The following is a 12,634-nucleotide window of genomic DNA, read 5'->3' as shown; positions in this document are numbered from 1 at the left end:
AAATAAGTGGGCCATAGTTAAAGCTATGTATAATTTTTGATACATGTGTTGTTATATATGGATGCGATTTGTGAAAATTTCGTTTTCCGTTAGTTACTATGGTATTTCAAAACTATGTAATGATAATCCTAACAAAAATATTTGCGTGAAATGCATTAATAATATATAAACTTGTCAAACTTTTAGAAAATATTAAATAAATATAGCTAATAAAAAGAATATTAAGGCCTGTTCTGAATTCCGACTCGTTTTGAAAAGTAAAACGAGGCTGATTCCGAGACGATTTCTTTTTGGTGTTCTCAATTCCGATTGAAACAAATCGATTCAAAGTCGATTTCGAATCGTTTTCATTTCGAGTCGATAATCAAGCGAAACAGCTGTTTTTATTTATTTTGGTTTTAGTTAAATCAAAATTGTGCAAAAATTTGAACAAAACAACAGCACCAATAGTTTTCGGAAATGCAGAGGCAAGAACACGTGCAATTATGCATAAAAATCGCAAAAATCGATCGATCGAAATTGGGAACATGTCGGTTTCCTTTCGACCAGAATCGCTTTATTTAGCTTGGAAAATTTTTGATATGAATTTTCAAATTAAGTTTTGTTATACTAAATAAACAAATAGTCCAGCAAAGAGTTGTTACAAGTCTTCTAAATAAAATGAATAATTTAATAAACTTATTTGTGAGAAAAATAATGTAATTATCTATGCGCAATAGGCTAATACTTTCGATTCCAACTGCTCAGCGCCAAAACTTTTCAAATCGACCAAGTCTGGTGGGAATCGATATTCAGAACACCAATCCATTTCGATTCCGAATAAATTGGTCGGAATCGTAATCCAGAACCGGCCCGATTATATATTTTTTCTACAAACTACAGTGTCATCTAATATATAAAATTCTTCTGTCACGGTTTTAGAGGCTTAACTCCTCCGAAACGGCTGAACCGATTCTCATGAAATTTTGTGAGCATATTGGGTAGGTCTGAGAATCGGCCAACGTCTACCTTTTTTTTCGGTACATGCCTAGCGTCTTGAGATCAAAACGTGGACCCGGGTACCCCTAGAATGTGTTTATACAATATGGATATTAAATGAAAGCTGTTGATGAGTGCTATAGTAGAGGATAATTTTCATGCCTGGGTGACTAGGGTCTCGAGATATAGGCCAAAACGTGGGCCCGGGTACCTCTAGAATGTGTTTATTCAATAAGGATATCAAATGAAAGCTGTTGATGAGTGCTATAGTACAGGATAATTTTCATACAACTGGGAGGCTAGGGTCTCGAGATATAGCCCAAAACGTGGACCCGGGTACTCCTAGAATGTGGTTATACAATATGGATTTCAAATGAAAGCTGTTGATGAGTGCTATAGTACAGGATAATTTTCATAGAACTCGGAGGCCAGGGTCTCGAGATATAGCCCAAAACGTGGACCCGGGTACCCCTAGAATGTGTTTATACAATAAAGATATCAAATGAAAGCTGTTGATGAGTGCTATAATGCAGGATAATTTTCATGCAACTGGGAGGCTAGGGTCTCGAGATATAGCCCAAAACGTGGACCCGGGTACCCGTAGAATGTGTTTATACAATATGGATATCAAATGAAAACTGTTGATGAGTGCTATAGTACAGGATAATTTTCGTACAACTGGGAGGCTGGGGTCTCGAGATATAGCCCAAAACGTGGACCCGGATACCCCTAGAATGTGTTTAAACAATATGGATATCAAATGAAAGCTGTTGATGAGTGCTATAGTACAGGATAATTTCCATACCCTTGGGTGACTAGGGTCTCGAGATATAGGCCAAAACGTGACCCGGGTACCCCTAGAATGTGTTTACACAATATGGATAACAAATGAAAGCTGTTGATGAGTGATTTAGTAGAGGATAATTTTCATACCCCTGGGTGACTAGGGTCTGGAGATGTAGGCCAAACGTGGGCCCGTGAACGCCTAGACAATGTTTTAACATTTTGGGTATCAAATTGAAGCTGTTGATGAGTGCTTTAGTACGGGGTAGTTTTCATACCTATTGGTGACTAGGGTCTCGAGATATAGGCCAAAACGTGGATCAGGGTAACACTAGGATGTGTTTTTACATTATGGGTATCAAATTAAAGCTGTTGATGTGTGCTTTAGTATAGAGTAAGTTTTATGACGCTGGGTGACTAAGGTCTCGAGATGTAGGCCAAAACGTGGACCCGTATACACCTAGAATGTGTTTTTACATTAGGGGTATCAAATTGAAGCTGTTGATGTGTGCTTATAATACAGAGTAAGTTTTACAGCGCTGAGTGACTAGGGTCTCGAGATATAGGCCAACACATGGACCCGAATACCCCTAGAATGTGTGTGTATTATGGATATCAAATGAAAGCTGTTGCTGAGAGCTCTAAAGTTCATTGTGATATTCGATTTAGTCGCATCAACCTGGCAAAACTGATAAATATGCATGCGAAGCCGAAATAAAGACAAGAATTAATAATACCCACATACCTATTTATATACGTCCTTTTCGATTTGCCTGAAATTTCGCATATAAATTTGCCTATATTAGTATTTAAGATACTTTTTTCCAGGAAGTATACCAGAGACGGACTGGGACTGGGATTAGGACTAGGACTGGGACTGAGACTGAGACTCGGAGTGGGACTGGGACTGAGACTAGGAATGGGACTGGAACAAAATACATACCACCCTCTGGGACTGGCAATAGGAGATGAAGAAGAATGAGAAAAAATTGAGAGAAGAGAAAAGAGAGAAGGAGACTGAGAAAGAGATAGAATGAGACGAAGATGGAGATAGATGAAGCGAAAAAGACGGAGGGAGGAGTGAATAAAAAGATTAGGAAAAAGTGTAGAGGGGTAGAGCAGAGTTAGACGGAAAAAGCTTATTAAAATGTATGCAGATAGACCAAGTTTAGGGCAGAACAACGTCTGCCGGGTCTGCTAGTATATGTATAATACAAAGCGAGTAGAAAAAATTGTTTATAGCTCGATATACGGTTAATTATGAAAATATTAAGAAAATATAAAATTAATAAAAATTGCACGATTTTTAATTCCAAATTTTTTATTCATATTATGATACGATATTAAGATATTTTTTCGAATAAGTCCTCAAAAATTTCGCCTGTGACGTTTATTTTTATATTTTGGAAATGCGTTGGAAAAAAATTTCTTAATATCGTAATGATGGTAATAAATACCTTAAAATGGTGTCATAATAACTAATGAAAATGTGGCCAACATCAGATACATCAGCCACAGTATGGACGATCTAACAACCACAACTGCATTCACAGTCTTATAATTCCAAGCTCCCCTTTGAGTGGGAGGCGTTAAATAGTCACAAAGCATTCTCAATTGGCATTAGCTCTTTTTTCGGGTTTGGAATTAATGTCACTGACTTTATTTCTGTTTCCAAAGAGAAGTAATGACATTCGACATTAGGCCATGTGCCGCACTCGAAAATTGGAAGAAAATTGCCGTTGATAAGGATAGAAACGTTGGAGAAAATCGGGCAGTTTTTTATTCTAAGGCGAAAGACTTCTTTCTGATTTACGGCTTGCAAAAAAGTTTTCTTCTTTTAAATGCTGGCGGTGCCGCGCCCATTTTCCAAAATTTTTATACGGAGTTGTATTTGTATTATTCGAATTTTTCCCAGCACATGGTTCGAATCTCGGTGAGCCTTTAAAAACATTACGGAATTGCCGGACCATGATTACTTTCAATTATTATAAGTCGTTAAACACACTCCGATTCCACATTCTCTCCATGACCACGGCGCATGTGTAACCTACAATATTGTTTATACGATTTAATCACTCATAGTAAAAATTAAGTGGGTACTTAAAGTTAATTACAGCCTTTAGACATGGTTTCCTATGGAGTATATATTCTGACAAATATTAGCAAAACTACGGCATTCTATCATCTCTAAACCGATACTAAGCAGTGGCTTCTATGTACGTAAACAAACAATCATTATGTCTACACATATGTACATGCCGGCAGCGGAGAGATGCTCACAAAAGTATGCAATCATCAGCAAAGTATTTCTCACACATACACATGCATATATCTGAGATGCCCACAAAATTAGGCAATCATCGGTGGAAGTATCACTCACATATATACGCGCATATGAGAAGCTATAAACGTGCATCTGTAGTTTATAGCTGGTGAGTTTATAGCTGGTAAACAAGTAGTAAATTCTAGAAAAAGAAACGCCTAGAAGTATGCGAACGAGACATCACAGAGTATAAAATGAGTTAAAGCTGAGTAAGCAGTAATCAGTTTGATTTAAGCAGGCTATTGGTTGTGAAGTATCAGTGTTATTGTGAAGTACTTTAATAAAACCCATTTTGCATTATTGAATATTAGAATCATTATTCAAAAATTTAGCGATACGAACGTTAGTAGAAGGAGTAAAATAAGCGGAGTTTCGCTAAATTCGTTACAAAAAAGCTGGAACTAACTTTGAGTAACTACGAAATTTCTTTCGACTCTATCAGTGATGAACATCATATGAACCATAAAATGAAGATCACAGCTTTTCCTTTCCCTAATTCCCGAAATTTGCAATACACGCATATAATTTGAGAATATTTTCATTCAGTGTTCTTGTAGGGTAGACAGTATGCGCCAGCAAAACTCTTTAAGTGATACACACGAACGTGAATATTTAAAAATTTATTCCGCATTCACATTCATACATACATACATGTAAGGCGCGATAACCTCCGAAGAGATCTAAGGCCAAGCTTCTCTTCCAATTTGCGTCGTGCTCCTCATGCTTTTCCCTACAAATTGGCCGGACGGGACCTGCATGTTTTATGCCGACTCCGAACGGCATCTGCAAGGCAGATTAGTTTTCACTGAGAGCTTTTCATGGCAGAAATATACCCGGAGCGCTTGCCAAACACTGCCGAGGGGCGACCCCGCTTAGAAAAACTTTCTTCTAATAGAAAAATCTTATTTCTAAAATTTTGATGTTGCTTTGCCCGGGGTGTGAACCCAGGGCATACGGTGTGGTAGGCGGAACACGCTACCATCACACTACGGTGGCCGCCACATTCACGAACGGGAATATATATAAAAAAAAAAAATGCAGACCTTTAGCGTTCGCGAACGATTGGTTCGTTTTTTAATATTCGCGCTAATATTAATATACCGTATTCCGTAATCACTATAGACATGGCACCTGTTGAAATGACATCATTTTTCAAGCCAAAAATCACAAATTTAGAGCAAACAGTGGAATCAGTTGAACCAGAAGAATTAACACCAGCGAAGCAGCCAAAGCATGCAGAGGAGGGCCATACTAATCTGAAAGTAAGTTAAAAACCAGTAACAATTCTACAAAATGATGAAGAAGAAAGGGGAGAGAGAATGGAAGAAGGTAAAGTGCGAGAAAAGATATAGGGTGTTGATGAGGTGTTGGGAAAATGAGATAGATTGAGGAAAATGGAAATGTTTTTGATACTAACACGTAATCTGAGCGAGCCCAATACGGCATTGACACATACAGCTACAGTTACTAACATATGTACTTTGTTCAGAGAAATAAGCATTTTAACATGATTTTAGTGGTTTTCAGAGGCAAAAGTAATTTTTAAATAAAATTAAGTAATTTTTAAATAAAATTTAATTGTTAAATAAAGCGCTATTAAAAATCCAATGTAACGATCTCTATGATTTTTTTAGACAACATTTTTTGTAATATATGTAAGCATTGTTTGAAATTCGAAGCTTCTATCTGTTAAAATGGGGCAGAAATTACGAAAAGTTTCTTAGTTCAGGGAGTCCTGTCCTTTGAAGGGCAGTTCACGATCAGGTGCAATTGGTCTTGCATCGTTGCATACAATATTTCTATTACAAACCATTATAGCACCTGAGAAAGTACAGGCATACGCACCTGTCAAGCATTACAAAATTTGCACTGGAAATGCAACAAGCAAAGCCACATTTCGAACATCTGATATTCCCTGCAAGAACACTTTCGTCAGATGGCCAGTTATCTCAATGAGATTTTTAAGAGTGAATTGATAATTGTGTGCATGTGTGCACAGATGCGCATGCTCATATTTTGACGTTATTTAATATATTATATATTTGATGTTAGTGGAACCGAGCAATTCACATTTGGAGTTCGATACGTCCAATCCACCATGAAAAAATACGTCCTTCGAGAAGACTTTTTATATGATTTTGGAATGGAATTTTCGAAGCTCCACTTCCAGCTAGGTTCAAGGCCTATTTATGGTGCATTCCATATTGTATTGTTGTTGTTAAAAGTAGATGAACTGAAAAACGTATACACATATATGCGTATACGTATGTATGTATTTATGTTGAAGTTTTCAAATTTACAAAGTGTACTTATAAAACAATAGCTTGCAAGGCACTCACTGAAAGGGCTTTTGCTACGACTATTTATCTTAAACCCAGTCAAAGCCGGTACTTACCAACTACTTATAATGTTTGCATACTTCAAGGCGCACATGGTTGATGTTGTTGCCTTAATATTATGCAATTCAGCTTGAGGTAAGTAGTATTTTGTATAATGAGCTTGTGTTTTGAAATTCACAGAAAGCCGGTCGGTGATATGGTATGCTATTGAAAACGTGTTTTTCAAATTCCAGAGGCATTATATCTTGAAGCATTAAAAACGAAATTGAATGGCTCAAATGTTTTTTCCAACCCACTTTTCCTGGCGTGGCACCACCCATTTTAGTAGACAAATTACATTATTTCCGAAGTCTATTACTACGAATATGAATATTTCAATCGAGATAAAGTGTTTAAGTCAACCTCTAATGAAATGAAATCTCCCTCTCAGAGCTGAAAAGAAGCTTTCTTCCATAGAAATGCCCAGGAGTACTTTTCGAAGTAGTTTAGCTCAACTTGAAAACAGGAGGAATCGGATAATAGTCACTCCGACTTTCATTCCATAATTGATACAACTAAAATCATCAGGCTGGCCCCTAGCAGAAAGGCTGTCCAATGATGGGTGGTAATGTGGACAATAAGGCCTTTTGAGAAGTTCAAAACTGCAGGGGGGGACGGAATCTATCAGGCTTTTTCTACAGCAGGGAAAGGCCCAATTTCGTATCTTATAGAGATCATGAGGAACAGCCTAGGACTAGACTACCTCTTAGTGGTGTGGAGAACAGCAAAACTTATACTATCGTCGAACTATAATGGTAGGAGATGAGACAGCACGGCAAACATAGCTCAAGAAGTGTGCAGCAAGGAAAATAAAATCCCGCAACATGGAGAAACAGTTCCCCCGGAACGATAGATATTACGATTTTAAAAGAGGTTCAATAATTGAGGTTTTCTACCGGGACCAAAGCTTGTATGGTAAGCAGACGGCTCGAAGACACCAGAGGCCATCAGAGCAGGAATATTCGCCCCTGTAACAAGAATGTTCATACTTTAGTATTCACCATAAGTATGTGTGCAGAGATAAATCTGCAACGCGGATACTCAAATTAGAGTATCGTGATACTTCGTGATGGTCAGGTGGCACTCAAGGTAATGTCGTCGGCTGAGATACATATATTATCACTAGTTTTTTACTAGCCTCTATTCCAGGCCTCAGAATGAAGGAAAGCAAAGCAACATTTCGAACAGCTGATATTCCCTGCAAGAACACTTTCGTCAGATGACCAGTTATCTCAATGAAAGTTTCATGAGATTTTTAAGCGTGAATTGGTAATTGTGTGCATGTGTGCACAGATGCGCATGCCCATATTTAATGTTATTTATTATATTATATATTTGATGTTAATGGAACCGAGCAATTCACATTTGGAGTTCGATACGTCCCATCCACCATGAAAAAAATACGTCCTTCGAGAAAACTTTTTGTTGTGAATGTTCTATTGGGAATTTCAAATCTGGTACCCCATGAAAAGTTTTCCTAGATCGGCCCTGATGAACACCATAACGATTTTCCTTTTTCGGAACGGAATTTTCGAAGCTCCAATTCCAGCTAGGTTCGAGGCTTATTTATGGTGCATTCCATATTGTATTGTTGTTGTTAAAAGTAGATGAACTGAAAAACGTATATACATACATGCGTATACATATGTATGTATGTATTTATGTTAAAGTTTTCAAATTTACAAAGTGTATTTATCAAACAATAGCTTGCAAGGCATTCACTGAAAGGGCTTTTGCTACGATTATTTATCTTAAACCCAGTCAAAGCCGGTAATAACCAACTACTTATAATGTTTGCATTCTTCAAGGTTTATGTTGTTGCTTTAATATTGTGCAATTCAGCTTGAGGTAAGTAGTATTTTGTATAATGAGCTTGTGTTTTGTAATTCACAGAAAGGCGGCCGGTGATGTGGGCGTGATAGCCTTTTAGAGTATAAACAATATACTCGGAATCCTCTAAGAAGATAAGTTTGCATGTAAAGCAAGGTTTTTGGTTTTTTATTTGCTTATTTGACTACTTGCGAACTTAAGTGCCAACTTGACTGTCGTAAGTAACTTTTGGGAAGAGTGAAGTATACTAATATATGCATACTGTTTGGTTACTATGTGTGGTACTTACCAACGAAGTTCATGTAAGTTCAAGTTCCACTATATAAAGTCATCGGTTAAGGCTGAGTTCATTTAATGAAAATGTGTAGTAAAATATAAGCTTCAATTTCTTGTTTTATAATTTAATGGATTTGAAATCTTTTGAAAGTTTTTTTTTTTAATTTCTTTAATTAATATTAAACAAACATTATAGTGTACAGCGTTGGGCCAAAAAAGGGTTGTGCTGCAAGTACCGTAGATTAACTAAATTCTCACAATCCATACATCAATATAACAAAGTGACAGCTCAATAGCAAGCGGCCTTTCAGTTGGCTAGAGTTAGATTCCGAATGCCGCAAAAACTTTGCATAATACTTATCCACCCAAACTTCCGCATGTGGGCAACACAATGTAAGTATAATAATGTATGTGTGTGTTTTGAATCACAAGCCCACTCATGTCGATAAAAGTCCTAACAGACACAGTCATTCCCTCAATACAGACACAACTGAATTAAGTTATTTGTCAATGTCGCTGCCAACGGCCAATTGCCCAACCTCCTATCCAATTTCTCAGCATGCAATTGTCACTTTGACAGCCTGTCACTTGTTTGGCTTGAATTGAAAGCCAATCGTTGCGCCCAAATAATACAAATATAAGGCAAATGAAACGCTGAAATTTCGGCTCTTTTTGATCAAAATAAAAATCAAGTGAGATACAATGCGGCAAGATGGTGTGAAAAATTGGGACGTATCTCAGGAAAAACAATTATGTGAATCTACATTAAAAAAAATACAAAAATCAAATTTTTTATGATTATAGCGGACAATCAAGGACGTTTTTAAACGGTTTTATTTAGCCTGAGTTGACAAGCCGCATGACCGCATGCACGGCTGCACGGCCGTTGTGAACGAATCTTGTAATTGAAATTTAAGTAACTTCCCGATAAGCTACAAGCATGCAACTTGGAATATAGTTCAGAATCCGATGACAATGCAATAATAAGAAAAAAATCGCCGCTAAGTGGCGCATGGATCAAGATATTCGCAAAAATCGTATTTGTGGACCGATTTGGATAATATTTGGAACACTTGATACATACAAGAATAGAAATCGACCTGTGAAAGAAAATCGCCGCTAGGTGGCGCATGGCTCGAGATATTCACAAAAATCATATTTGTGGCCCGATTTTGCCCATATTTGGAACACATAATACATAGAGACATGAATAGAAAGCGACCTATGATGCCCGATTTGGCTCATATTTGGAACAAATATTGCACACAGTCCGGTAGAAGTGACATCAAAATATTTTGGAGTTGGAGGAGGGACAAGCATACGTGGCGCAGAGTCGAGTAAAGTCGTTGGAAGGATTATGTATTGACGACTTAGGTTGTAAAAAATTGTCAGGAAAGAGTCCTTGTAATAATGAGTCACTAAATGAACTAAATAGAATGAGAAATAATAGGCAATTAAATAAAGACTAAAAACTCATATTTCTACTGATAGTCATAAGTAAAACTAACTGAACCTTAATCAGTCACATTTTTAGGAATTTCACGCGCCCAACGCTTTTATTTAACTGTCTGATCAACGCCATAGATTGATAAGGAGTGTGATGACTAGTAACTAGGACCTACCTAATTATTTTCTAGCTTTTCGTATTATTATTACTTCATGTAAGTATAAGAGGAGCTCCATGTTTGATGCTTTAGAAAATGTTGAAACAGCATGTCAGTTACAGCAGTAGTAAATAGAAGTAAAAACAAAACAATCAAAGCAATAGATATTTATTTCAACCACAAACATTTGCGGTTTTCATCTTCCTCAATGTTGGCCGATTCACTGCTAATATTGTTTTTTGTTGCTTTTTGTGTTTCGTTAGAACATTTATTCGTTTTTGTTTATCCGCAATATATTTTGTTTTTGTTACTTGTTTTATTTGCCGGCATCACTTTAATTTATTATTAAAATTGAAAATGCTTCGATATTTGTTTAAGTCTGTGTAATAACAAAAAGGCCACATGAGAGAAAATTGTGTTGGTTGGAAGGGTTGCAGATAATCAGAATTTGCTTGGCCATACAATCTGGAAACTTTAATGAGCTATCTAGTGGCTGGATAATCAGGTTGAGTGGTCAACCTCAAAATAATTAATATATTATTCTGAGTGCTTTCACATATATAATTTTAGTTGTGTATCTTTGAACCCAATGCGAATCTATACCAGGCGGTGGCGAAGCGAATCCTACCAATTCGCCGTGCAGAAGAATGTGAAATTAAAAGAAAATTTTTATTGATTTCGATTAACTGACATATTTCCGTACAAGGCGTTGTATGGAAAATAATCAAGAAGAAGCAATCAGCTGTGGGGATAACAACACCTGGTACTGAATTCGCCTTGCGTTGAACCAATGAAACTGTACGGGTTCTGCAATGAAATTTTATATACTTCGCTCCGTTTGTAGAATCTCACACTTCATTTTAAGTGGTTTTCGAAAATGGGCAAAACACAGACTTCTAGGAGTCCAGAATGTATGCGTAAGCGTCTGTGTAAGTGGTATGCTGTATGTGAAATGTAAATGCGGGTGTACTGTAAATAGAGTATTAGAGAATGTAGAAGTGTATGCGTAGGGTGGTCTTGGTATGCTGGTTGGAGTAATAAAGATTGGGACAGTAAGAATAGCCACTACACTGTGGCAATATGAGAGCAAGGTAAGAAGTAAAGTTGATATGAGCGCAATGGCACAGCAAGTCAAGGTAATTTCAATTTTTGTGCATGCAAGCGCTTTAACAGATGTATACACTACTGTTTTGTTGGAAATAAAGAGCCAAGGCAAACATGGGCAAATGCGTGGTTTTTATTACTGATACAAAAAGTGTTTACAAAATCAAAGCACATGTTTAGGTAGTCGGGTTTAAGTTGAAATTAGTTTCTTTTTAGGCGTTTGTTGGTTGTTACACCTTTGTACATTATTTGTTTAAGCTTTTAGTGAAGTTATAAAGATCAAACAAAGAAAAAAAATTATTAAAAAGAAATAAAATAAAAAAAAAAATAGATATATATAAAACAAAATATTAAAAAATAATGTAAAAAAAACAAATAAAATTCAAAAAATAAAATGAAATAGAATAAAATAAAATAACATGAAATAAAGTAAACTTAAATAAACTATAATAAAATAAAGTAAGAAAATTTAATAAAATAAAAAAATAAATTAAATTATATAATATAAAATTTAAATAAGTTAAATTAAATAAAAATAAATTAAATTGAATTAAATGAAATTAAAAAAATAAAATATAATTAAAATAAATCGATTTGTAATCGATGAGTTATGCTATTGTCATCGAAAAGTTTTGGAGTTATCATCGAAAATTATTGATATGCTATCACTATATTATCGGATTGTTGCAATTTCTTATAGGAGTGTTATAGAAACGCTATTGATTTATTATCAAAAAGCTATCGATAACAGCGCAGATATCGGCATTTTAGGAAACTTAAAGGTTTCTTATCGGAGTGTTGCAAATTTGTTATCGGCATGTTTTTGAAAATTTTATCGATTTTTAATCAAAAACATATCAAATTGCTTTCGACTTCTTATGGTTTTTTTATTGGCATGTTATCCATTTGTTAACAACGAGTCACCAACCCACAATTTTTACTGAAAGATATATCTGCCAACCCTAATACATATATGTAAATAATACCGAACTTAAGTATTTACAATTTTGTTATGTATTTGCGGTTGGCCCAATAACAAGGCTCTAAAGGTCGGGATTGGCAATTAACTCAGAGCTTTCGAACAATACGAAAATTAATAATAATAATAATCTTCTGCGCTAGACATTTGAATTATATTAATTCAATTAGTTTTGTCAACTTCATTCTAATTTGAATCGTTCTAATTGATATCGTGTTAAACATAATTAAGTAAATTTTTCGAATTACGTTTTGGTTTGTTCCTTAAAGAATGTCTTGCGATTTATTTTCCAATAACTACTTTAAGTGGATATTTGACTCAAATTGTCCCGTCTAATTAGAAAACCAATTGCAAAATGAGAAAGAGAGAATCGGGTGTT

The sequence above is a fragment of the Eurosta solidaginis genome, chromosome 2, assembly GCF_040869045.1.
Source record: "Eurosta solidaginis isolate ZX-2024a chromosome 2, ASM4086904v1, whole genome shotgun sequence".
In the NCBI taxonomy this organism is placed as follows: domain Eukaryota; kingdom Metazoa; phylum Arthropoda; class Insecta; order Diptera; family Tephritidae; genus Eurosta; species Eurosta solidaginis.
Note: the sequence above shows the minus strand (reverse complement) of the source record.